The following is a 12,411-nucleotide window of genomic DNA, read 5'->3' as shown; positions in this document are numbered from 1 at the left end:
GAACGAGTGGAGGATCCAAGTGCCACAATGGTCCCTCCTTGATGGGGCTTTAGGATCACGACTATCACCTTCAAAGCATGAGGCTAAAAATCTGGGACATGATAGCTAGAGCCCCTAAAAGTCGCACAAAATGGTCTTAGAAGAGACCTTGATTTTGGAAGTTGAGAAAAGGGGCCATCTACCTCAAACTACTCCATAGGAGTTGTATCAGTCACCATAAGAGGGCTTGGCTGGGACTGTGAGAGGAAGAAGCATGAGGCTTAGGGGAAGAAATTGTAGCCTTTCCCTGCTTGAAGTCTTGGGCACCAGAGGAGGCTAGGACTTTGGGTGAGGAGGGAAAAAGGAGGAAACAGGAGGGACCATTGTAGGGGAGGGGGGGGCGCAAAGAAGAGGTGGGCAGAGGGTAAGTGGTGAGAATGATTACATGCGAGAGGTGCAAGAGGAGGCGAGGGTGAGGAGAAAAGCTCATGGGAGGGGGGGCAGAGGGATGTTTGAGGGGGCAAGTACCAAGGGGTGCCAGACAAGGGTGGTAGAAGGAGTTTAGAGTGATGGACTCTCTTGAGGCCTATCGTTGTGTAGAAGCTTGAGTACTTAGAGCCATTACCTCTAGTGTGTCACCTAGGAGGTCATAGAAGATCTCACGCTAAGAAGTTTTAGGATTCCTAAGGGGGATCCACTTGTCTGCTCCCCTTGAGGTGGGGAAGCTGCTGCTTGATTTGCCATCACGTTGAGACGTTTTGGGATGTCCTAAGGTGTACAATCGGCAGAAAGCCTAATGTTATACAATTGGTAGAGACTTAGATGCATCTTTGCCCCAAGACACAATTGTACGAGCAACATGTAGTACAATTGGTGGAGCAAACGTGGCATGTGGATGAACACCTCAGTAACATATTTATATTCTTTGATTTTTTCCTCATATAACTGCAATGCTAACCAAACCATCATAATCAAATCCATTGCTATCATCTAGTTTGTTCGTTGCTATGGTTACTTTGAAAAAATAATCCTTATATTTAGGATTCAAATAACTTTGTGGGATTGTGTTTTTCTTTAGCTCATTCATGCGCTTTGATGAGCCTTTATGTCCTTTAATGTTATAAGCTTGAGGACCTATAAAAAAAGGAACTAAATTTATATGTTCTCTTCAAAACTTGCATGTTTACAAGTCATTATTTTGAAATTGAGTAAATTACTTGATGCTTTGATGTGAATGTAGGAATAACTGCAAGGATAACATGGGTAAAGCTTTTCATGTCTAAATGTTTGAATGAGCAATTGAGAAGTAGTCAAGCGTCTTGCTAGCATTAGTTTTATTACAGAGACTTCACATCCTTGCTATCTAGTATAAAAAGTATCTATAATGTCCAAATGTATATTTGAACTACTTCACATCCTTACTATCTAGTACAAAAAGCATCTATAATGTCCAAATATATAGTTCTCTTATAATCCATACATGTTGCTTCAAATGGGGCTATTTTTAATGCCTGACATGTACACTCCCTCTTACAATGCATACAAATTGCTCGTAGATGGCCTATTTTGAAATAACATGGACATCATGGTACCGAGTATGAATTGGCTACTTTAAACTTACAATACTTTCTTGATGGCATCCTGTATATTATCAACCTAAGGCTCACATGGCTAACCTATGTGGGGGGGGGGGGAGGGAGGGAGGGAGGGAGGTTGATGACATGGTTTTGATGTAGGATCATGCACACACAAGAGAAATCGGTTAGCCATGGGGTTTGGCTCAAGGCAAGAACATAATGTGTGCATGCACGGACACACACACGCACATCTAAATATCTCTATGGATTGTGTATTTCCATTTCTTAAGGCCTTATGACATTGTGCTAGTTTTGTGGAAAATGGTAAATTTAATGCCAAGGTGGCATGTGGGGAATCCCATATTTTTCAACCATTCTAGTGAGCTCTTGAGGTCAATGGTTTTGTTGGAAAAAAGACTTTGTGAAACATTTGGGGATTGAAAATTACATAAAATCCACATTTTCACCAAACACTATGATATTTAATGTGGGGAATTAGTTTTTCCCACAAAAACATTTTTCACACCATGTCATCAGGGCTTTGGGATGGGTTTTGATCAAGCTACGAAGTCTCATAAGGTGTCGGTGCTATAGTGGAGAATTGGATACTCGTTTGTGAACTTGCAAGTATAATTGTTTGAACAAAGTAAATTGGATTGGACCTTTACAACTTCCTTTTATGGAGATCATCCTACAAAGCTTTAACCTTCAGGCTAAAGCTATTTTTTAATAGCCCCATGTACTATTTGCTTTCTCCTTTACATCCAAAAGCGTTTGCTATATTATCTTTGTGACTGACGACCATGTATCGAAGTAACTTACAAGGATAGGTTCAGGGGGGGTTTGACAACCGTCCCTTGCAGATAGGTGAAGCCCCCTAATTGCACGATTCACACCTTTTTGAAGTCAAAATGGGTGTGCCTAGGTTTGAATTGTGTTGGTAGGCTTGTGATTGGTGGGCTTCCATTGGACATTGTCTTGGGTGGCATATTGAGGCTGCCCTACTTTCCTTAGGCGTGACTCACCTGCCAGCTCTTCTTTTTTGGTTCCACGGTGGCCAGAAGCTTGTGAAAGCATGGATTCACAAAGCGTGAACTCTCATTGGTGAAACTCCTTTCTCCACACATTGTTGGGAGAGCCATTTCTCCAACAATGATTTGGAGAGAAGTTTCCTCACCAATCATTTGGAGAGTCCAGTGTTAAAAGGGGTGGCGGAGTAACACTAAAATCCTCGACACGAACAAGGGCCCAACACTAAAATCCCTCTTCCCTCAAACTAGGCATAGCTTGGGCTGTGGAAGGCAACGAAAGAGGCCTAAGGGGGGTTATAGAGAGGTTTTAGCCATCCAGATCTACACTTTATGAAACCGGCCTAAGGGGCTTAGCACATGGACTTTGGAGCCAAAACTCATTTTGTAGACTTCTCTTCCCCGCTCACGTCCGGCGATTGCTGCTGCTCCGGCTCCGCCTCCCACTTTTGCTGCCACCGGCTCCCAACGTAGCGCAGAGTCTGCAGAACAAGGAGGATGTCGTAGAAGCTCTTAAGGTAAGACATACACTCGAGCATCATGCATTTACGGTCCTCGATGTCTTCATCCATGAAATGTATTCTACAAAGTCTCCCCGTTGAGTAGGATGGTCTGTGTAGAAATGATCCCAAACGAATCGACTGTTATTGACAACGTGAGGCCAACGCCAGGAAAGAGTAGAACCTGTTGTCGTCATAGAGATAGAACCTGTTGTAGCCGAGGCAAGAATAGTCATAGAAATAGAAGAAAAATATGTTCGATGGATTTGTTGGGGTTTCCTTAATTGCCAGAACCTGTTGTAGCCGAGGCAAGAATAGTCATAGAGATAGAAGAAAAACTTGTTAGATAGATTTGCTGGGGTTTCCTTAATCGCCAGTGCTGCTCAACGCCTCAATTCTACCAGTGAGTGTCAAGTGATCCGTGCACAATCCTGCTACCCTCACCATTGCCTCCAGCTCCTCCACCTCATACCCCTCCCCCCTCACCTCCTCATGCACGACGTCCTCCAGCCTCCTCTCCTCTTTACAGGACTTGACTGGTTAGGAGGAATCCGTTTTTCAACGACACTTGTGCAGCGTGATGCATATACTCTGCAATCAATACATACACGTTGGAATTTGGGCCGGCTCCTTCCTCCTACCAAGACTTTTGTTCACTAGCATTCAGACAATGTGAGGTTGAACAAGGTTGTCTCACACACAACACAAGCTCATTTGGCCATTCCATCAGAATTTGAATTGCCAGCTCAGAAAGCCCAACTGGCCATTGCATCAGAATTCCAATTTGCTGCCATGCTTCTCAACCCACACCAAGCTGCACATTGTGCCCGGTGAGAGAGGCAACCCACTACCCTCTGAAATCCGTTTCTTGCTGAGGTTTGTTTCTGGACTGTTGGATGCAGGCGTGGAGGATCGGTAGCCATTCCATCAGAATTTGAATTTTCAGCCCCAGAAATCCACGCTTCTCAAAGCCCATTAGGCCATTCCATCAGCCCAAGAAATCCAAGCTTCTCAACCCTAAAAAAACTGCCCACAATGCCTGGTGATAACAAGCAGTCAGTGCCTCTGAAGTCCTCTTCTTGGTGGACTTGGTCGTCCCTTACATCGACGTAACCTTGAACATGATTTGTGTATGTTTTCGCTGAGCCTATCAACACAGATCAGACATTCCCTCAGTTTTACTTTCAAATCCCAGTACAGAAATACCCAATTCATTGCTTGCCCCAATCAGGATTCAGATCAAACCCTGATTGAGGTAGGAATGTCAGCAATACGGTAGAGGATTTCGGAACTGGGTGCACTCTGCACACACAATTACCGTTTAGATATTTGAGAATGTGAATGGTGCTGGCATTCAATGTTGATTGCAGCAACGGCCCAAGTACCAATGAAGAATTTAGCATGACCAAGTCCACCTTTCTCTCTCGTAACCAGTCAAATATTGTAAAGCTATGACTACCAAGCTAGTGTGATAGCAACGTAGGTAGTGGGCCATAAAACGAAGTCTTTACAAGACGACACACTTCCACATACCAAAAAGCTTGTGAGGAACACCTGTAGTTTTGGAAATAGTGTGTGCGTGGGTGTGTGCCTCCACCTGCTGCTGGCCTCTGGGGGAAAATCTGAAAAGTTGAAAGAGTTTTGAGGTTTATTGATGTTTGCAACAGACTAGAAAGGCATATGAGACCAAAATCTGTAATACATTATGCTCAAAACTGCCTGTGTAGGGGAACTAGAGGTGTCTAGCACACCTGTAGATACGTAGCATAATCTAAAATGCTGAAATTTAAACTGGAATATATGGTATTAGCTTCTGGTCTAGACTGTATGTAGATCTCAAGTAAACTGCTCAAGATCTGTCATGAGTGTGCACGAGCCTGGCTGGGATACCATTGGGGGTCCTAGTATAGAGAATATTTTCAGATTTGTTGCTATCACTCTCTACTTCACTCCATGGGGAGTAATCAGGGGCATGTGAAGTAGAATGACACTATGACATTGTGAGGGCTATACCTTGGATGGCACATCTGGTGATTTGTCCTGTAGCCACCCTCATCTTGGTGTGTTGTCCATGAAGAGCAAGCTCATGATCCGTGATCTAGTGATGGCCACTCAGTGTGGACAATACTAGTCCATGTTTTTGTGGAGCTGTTGATGTGTTTCAAAGCGAAGGGACTTCGTGTTGATATGATGGGACTGGAAGCACTGCTTTTTTCAGCTTGTCCAACTGAGAGCGGGAGAAAAGGTTAGGGTGTGAGGAAATGATACATGAATGAAAACATGATGAAAGGCTATCTTATTCATAATCATGAGAAGTACAAGCCTCATATATAGGCTACTCACTCACACACGAGCACCTAGTGCATATGGGATAAGTCCCATAATGACAAGTGGCACTCACACATGACACACACATGAACTAGTACTAGAGCACCTAGTACTACACACTAACACATCACATCACATCACCACTCTTTGGCTATGATATCTCGAGACAACACCCCCCTTTAGAGCAAAGAGTGCGAGACCCAACACGCAAGAGTAGACCGATCCCCCCTCCACCACGATACTACAAAGAGCAAGTCCAACTATCCAACACCTCCCGTGTGATAGCGACTTCTCAGTCAGCTTGCGACCGGCAAGGGCAAACCATCACTCGTCACCCCCCCTTACTTTGAATTGGGTGGTGAATACCATCAAACCAAAATAAAAGACAATACATTCATTTTTGGGGGGTAACCCAGGGCAGAGTACCTCTTATTGACTCCAAATACATTCAGTTTAGAGGATATCTCAAGGCTGAGAACCTTTAGTTGACTCAACACAAATACACATAGAAGTAAGCTTCATCTTCCTCAGAGAGGAATATATCATGCAACACAATAGATGAAGCTTCCTGCTTAGGTCCAGTAGATGTAGCATAAATATTCTTGAGCTTGTCCAGGTTCTCCTTGGCTGAAGTAGTGAGGTCAAGTTGGTGAAGTAGTTTGTTAGCCAACTTCACTTTAATAAGCGCCATTGCTTTGTCATTCTGCTCATCCCAAGGTGAGAGTGGTGCTGATGAGTCTTCACCACGAGGACGAGGCTCCATAGTTTCAATCTGAGGTAACAAAGCCAGCAGGCTGAAATGGATAACCAGCAAATGAAGAGGCTGGTCTAGGGCTTTGAAATGGATTAGCAACGTTGACAAATGCAAGGCAGTTGAAGAAAGGCTTGAATAAGTGTGGCCAGCAGCTAGTCGATGACCTTGGAGGCTCCACGTATGCAAGAGGACAGAAATAGAGGCCTAGTGGTGCTCCAAATGTAAACCCGAATCGGGAGAAAAGGTTAGGGTGTGAGGAAATGATACATGAATGAAAACATAATGAAAGGCTATCTTATTCATAATCATGAGAAGTACAAGCCTTATATAAGCTACTCACTCACACACTAGCACCTAGTGCATATGGGATAAGTCCCATAATGACACGTGGCACTCACATGACACACACATGAACTAGTGTACTAGACACCTAGTACTACACACTAACACATCACATCACCACACTCTTTGGCTATGATATCTCCAACAAGAAAGGAAGCAGGCGGTCTTGAACAACTTCGAAAGCCTGCCTTGAAGTGCATGCCAGCTCTAAAACAGCCCGAACAGCAGTAGGCTGCAGCTCCAATCTGTACAGCGAGGAAATCAGTCTGTACAGCAGTGTGAAGGTTTCATACAAAAGCAACAAATGCTTCCGTCCAGCTGTACGAAAGCCTTGCAGAGAGACCTTAGGGTCAAAGGTGAATGCCAAAAGACCAAAAAGACCTCGGGATGCGTGAGAATCAAAGCAAGAAGAAGAAGAAACGTCAAAACCGTGGAGGGAGAGGAGGGGGTAGGTGAGCATGCATGAGGGGCTGTCACGTGGCTCCCTCATTAATGCTCTAACCCACCGAAACCAATGAAATATTGGTTTGCCCCTCACATTAAAATCCTAATCCTCTATACCAATGAAACATTGGTTTCTTTTAGGCCTAACCTTTAGACCCCTCAACCCCTAGCATTTGGGCCTAGTAGGTGCACTAAAAATTCGACTAGGGACTTTCTAGGGAGTGGGTGCTTCCTCTAGGCCAGTCCCCTCGGCCAAAGTGACCACGGACGTAGCCACGGGTTTAGCTACACATGAAATTCACGTCCCCATGACAATATTCGGGTCTCGTGCGTACTGTCACCACAATGTAAATATCCTAAGTCAAAGTACAGTTGACCATTTATTTGATTATAATTAAAGAGTTTTATATGTGTTAATTATGGTCAAAGAGTTCTTTTAATGGTCAAAGGATTGACTACGATTAAAGATACTTGAATCTAGTCAAGTAAACCTGACTTCGGTTAGGGAGACTTGGTTTATTACCAAGAGGGTTAACTGCGGTTAACCAGAGAACTACAGAGCTGACTACGGTCAGAGAGTGTTGACTTTGGTCAACGAGACTTGGCATGCGCCCAGAGGGTTAACCACGGTTAACCAAGATGTGCCAACTTCGGTTGGAGAGACTTGGCTATAATTAAGGCGCCTCGACCCTTGGTCAAAGCTCCTTAATTATGATCAAGAGTGTTGACTCCGGTCAACCAGAGAATAAATATATATTTTTTATATTTGTTAGGTGTGCACATGTATTCAATGGGGACGCCCACCATGACTAGAATTAGTCCACAGTGTGTTATTTGCATGCAAAGTGCTAACAATTAATGGGTGCCCTGGTGGTCCATGTCGGTGGACCTGCTGGCTGCCACGTCAGCTCGCACGTGTGGACGCCACGTGACACGTGGCATGCTGACATGGCACAAGCATGTGCAGAGAGCAGACACATGGCAGCCAGCCTGGCAGGCCAGCGGTTAAGTTAACCCTGGTACAGTTAAGCCTGGTTGGTTGACCCGTGGTTAATGAAACCCTGGTTAAGTTAACTACAGCTAGTTAACTCTGGTTAGTTGAACCAGTATCTAGTTAGTTCAACCTTGGTCCAGTTAATCTGGCCTAACCAGACCAGTTTGGTTGGTGTAACCAGTCCAGTTAGTCTAGTTGCAGACTAACCAGACTAGAGCCAGTTAGTCTGGTTAGAGTAACCAGTCAGTTACTTCATCTGGTTACTGTTCTCCAAAAAAAAAAAAAGGACAGTTGCAGAGACTATTTCTGCTAGTAGATTTCACCTACCTGTCAGACTTTTACTGTCAGAAAAGCAGCAGAAAAGCAGAGAAATCAGAGATTTGCAGAAAAAGAGTATGCATGCCTTTGAGCAGTGAAAAGAGGGAAAAACAGATGCTTTTTGAAGCCATCTGCAGCAGCCAGAAAAGGGGCAATGTAGTTGTTGATGCTTTGGCAACTGTGTGGGTATATGCCTTGAATTGACAGCCAGTACTGGCATAGATTGTGAATGCAAGACACCTCTTGTTGAGGTAAATTTTCTCTTTAAAAAGCGAAGGCAGCGTGCATCAATTGCATACACAGTGTGTGTGTGTGAGAGAAATTTGCAGATCTCAGACGAGTTGTAAGAAAATGGCTCAATCACCTATCTAGTGGGATTCACAAGATAGGGATGCGCATCCAAATCAGAGAAGTGTGCAACAAACTCAGCAAGAATTTGAGCAGATGGTACGCACTCGTATACAAGAGATGGAAAATCTGAGAAAGGATCCAAGGGCTCAGCATTTGTTTCAAGCAGAAGCTATGCCTAGTGCAGTATATGACGTGCCAATGCCAGAGGCACACTCTCGTGTACAGTTAGAGAAGAGAGATCTCATAGGGGACGGTCTCATAGCAGGAAGAGATCGAGGCATCATCACGATCTCCTAGTCCATCACCGTCTACCTCGAGTTCGACTTCTGTATCTTCTTCTTTATTAGATAAACCATCAAGGAAAAGAAGGAAACACAAGAAGTCTAGAAAGAGAAAGTCTTCCAGAGAGACCAAGGAATTCAAAGAGGGAGGTAAATCTGTCAAGTTTATGACCTACAATGGACAGTATGGTCATACAGACAAAGCATTGCAGTTCATCAGGCAGTTTGATGCTGCAATTGGTACAGAAAAGTTTTCAGAATCCTCCAAGTTAAGAATGGTTAGTTTGCACTTGACAGCAACAACTAGTGCATGGTGGAGTGCACAGACCACAGATGGGTCAGCCCTAAAGAAGTGGAAGGACTTCAAGAAAGCCTTCTACCAGCAGTTTATGCCTAAACAGTTTAGAGACCATGTTCTTCAAGATTGGGACAGTTTGCATATGGATGCAGGAGATACAGTGGATGTGTACAACCAAAAGTTTCGGGATACTTATTTGTAGGTTGCACCTTTCAAAAAGATCTCCAAAGGAACCCAAATGAGAAAGTACAGAGCAGGTCTCAGTCCAAGAATCCAGGCAGTAGTGAATGCTTTGGGGGGAAAGAACATTCAAGACCTTATGCATTCAGCTTTAGTAGCTAGTCTTGTGCCGTTACAAGATCCATCTATGATGCAGGACGTGCTGAAAGAAAGAAAATTGATTTTTCAAAATCAGAAAATAAAGAGTATCCCAAGGTGGAAAAGAAAGGGTTTCAACGTTTGAAGCCGAGGGGTACTCAGTTTTCAAAGACTTATAAAGGCAAATCTCCATTCACCCTTGAACAGATAGCTGAATTCCGTAGAGATGCGAAATGCTTCAAGTGCGGCAAAGAGGGGCATGTGGCTGCCCAGTGCCCTGAAAAGCCTTCAACTTTGAAGGGAAAAGAGGTAGAGAAGCCACGGGGATTGCAAAAGCCAATGGTAGGAGGAATTCCTGACATACTGGGTCATGTTTCAAACCCAGAAGAACGAGAATTGCTGCTATCATGGGGCAAAGTCAGAGACCAACAAGCGCTAATTTTATTTGATCCAAGGGCTATTGATAATTTCATATCAGAGGACCTAGCGTTGAGGCTGGGAATAAAGATGGAGGAGTTGGGTAGGGCTTTGGATGCCGATCAGATGTTCTGTGGGAATCCTGTGCCAGTCACTCCCTTCATAGGGAAGCTCCTGTAGGCCATCTTCTGGTGGTTCTAGTGATGCCCTATAGGCCATGGTATGTGCCTTGTAGACATAAGTGTAGGCACTTATAGTGTTAGTGCCTTCTAGGCCACATAGGACACTTAGTCCTATGTGACACCTAGGACACTTAGTCCTAGGTCTAGGTACAAGTACTTTGTACTTGTGTGTTTTCAAGTTATCTAAGTTTTTGACGTGACTACTCAGCAATCGACTCATCTTATACCTGCACTCTCTCTCTCTCTCTCTTCGTATCGTACCTTCAGTGGTATCAGAGCAGGTATTGCTCTTGTCTTCCAGCTCAAGTCAGCCCCCGAGTCTCCCATTGCTCATTGGGAGTCTGTTGCACTGCTAGTCGTCACATTTCCATCCTGTTCGAGGCTCTTCAGCTGCTGTCCAAGATTCAGGCATCAGCTTCCCAAACCAAAGGTGTAACTGCATTCCCTTCCGTACAGTCGTACGGAAGGTCTGGTACCTGTAGCCGTACTGCACGTCGTCGTACCTGTGCGTCACATCGCCGAACTATACGTTCGTGTACGTCCGTACTGCACGTCGCCGTACTTGCTCGTCGCATCGCCGTATTGCATGTCCGTACCTGCATCGTCGTACCTTCAGTGGTACCTGATCAGTACACGCGATCCGTACTTGCGCTGCTCGTACAGACTCGTACCTGCAGTACAAGTTCTACGGAGATATCCGTACCTTACGTGCAATACAAGTCCTACGCAGATCTCCGTACCTTCAGTGGCATACCGTACGTCCGTACAGCAGTACTTAAGCTGACAGTACAACCGTACGTTGTACCTGAGCTGTCTGTACAGCTTGATTGCAGTGCATTGAGTCACATTTGCAGGACATTGAGTCTTTTTTTGCAGGATATTGAGTCAGATTTGCAGGACATTGGGTCACATTTGCAAAATTTCAGCAAAATTTGGGGCTTTCTACATTTCCCCTCTTTTTGGCCTATTTGCCCTCAATAAATTTGGGGCTTTTGCCAAATTTGCTGTTTTTGCAGTGAACATTGCCTGTCACAGTCACATTTGGGTCAGATCTGCATTTGCCCTTTGATTTGGGTCTGAAATTTGCAGATATTTGCTGTTATTTTTGGGACAGCCAGCTTTTTTTGCAGTGATAGCCTTGAGGCTTTTGGGTTTTCAGGTCTTTTTCGGGGTATCACAGTTGCTATGTCTGGGAACAATCAAGATTTATTTGGAGTTCTTCGTGAAGATGATAAGTTGGATGGCACCAACTATCCGATGTGGTCTTATCTCGTGAAACATATTCTTGTTGCAAAGCATTTGTGGAATATTGTTTCTGGGGCTGATCTGAGGCCAGCCAATGCTACAGTGGTTGTTTCTACTGCTAGTTCTTCTACAGGGGGTACTCCTCCTAATGCCTCATCTTGTAGCACTCCTGCTGTTGCTCTTCCAACTCAAGAACAGTCAAGATGGGATGCAAGAGATGCAAATGCACATTCATGCATTGCTTTATCATGCAAGAGAATCATTATTCCACACATCCGGTCTCCCAAAGGATGCTTGGGATAAATTGGCTTCTCTCTATCAGATTCGCAATGAAGCTCGTGTTGCATATTTGAGAAGGCAATTACAAGAAGTGAATATGAATGAAGGTGAGTGGAACAAAAAAAAGCAACTATTGTCGCAAGCCTGGACATGACATTTCAGAATGCAGGAAGCGCATTGCTTCGGAGAAAAAGAAAGCAGGATTGACAGTTAATGCCTCACATGCCATTGAATCCCATGAGCCAGCAGATGCTTCACATGCACATGCTCTTCAGGATGATTGGGCATGGGCTGTCCATTGCTCATTTGATCCCTCCAAGGCTCTTTACTGCTAATGATGCTCAGTCCTGGTACTTTGATAGTGGTGCTTCCAAGCATGTCACATCTTGCAGACAGTTGTTTCATTCTCTAGCTGATGCACCTCAAGGGGGGACTTTTACATGTGCTAATAATGCTTCATATGCTGTAAAAGGAATTGGAGATGTGCAGCTCACATCCATTTCCAGCCATCCTGTCACTCTGACAAATGTTCTTTTTGTGCCTGGCATTGAAGTCAACTTGATTTCAATTTCAGCAATTGTTACTTCAGGTTTCAGAGTAATTTTTGATGGCTACAGATGCCTAGTATATGATCTTCGTGATGACAATGCCATAGTTCTCACTGGCACTTTGCAAAAAGGGCTTTATCACCTTGATCATCATCCAGCTGCACTTTCTATTGAAGCATTGGCTATTTCAGATTCACAGCTTGCTGAAACTCATCTTTGGCATGAGAG

General features: G+C 44.3%; 1 protein-coding gene across 3 annotated transcripts in view; it reads left to right on the top strand.

The window, feature by feature from the left end:
• The first annotated feature begins 2,861 nt into the window (after positions 1–2,861).
• The window catches only part of LOC147903340 (Ribosomal protein L9/RNase H1), a 98,010-nt gene continuing 88,460 nt past the window's right edge, over positions 2,862–12,411 (top strand). For 2 of the 3 annotated variants that reach the window (XM_087372723.1, XM_087372724.1), the window contains exon 1: positions 2,862–3,102. The gene's annotated coding sequence lies outside the window, so the exon portion shown is untranslated. The remainder of the gene's footprint in view (positions 3,103–12,411) is intronic. The other variant, XM_087372725.1, reaches the window with a different exon arrangement.

Source organism: Dipteris shenzhenensis, chromosome 3, assembly GCF_047967505.1.
Source record: "Dipteris shenzhenensis isolate YYH24624 ecotype China chromosome 3, Dip_SZ_1.0, whole genome shotgun sequence".
Classification (NCBI taxonomy): domain Eukaryota; kingdom Viridiplantae; phylum Streptophyta; class Polypodiopsida; order Gleicheniales; family Dipteridaceae; genus Dipteris; species Dipteris shenzhenensis.
This window is presented reverse-complemented; position numbering and strand designations above follow the sequence as displayed.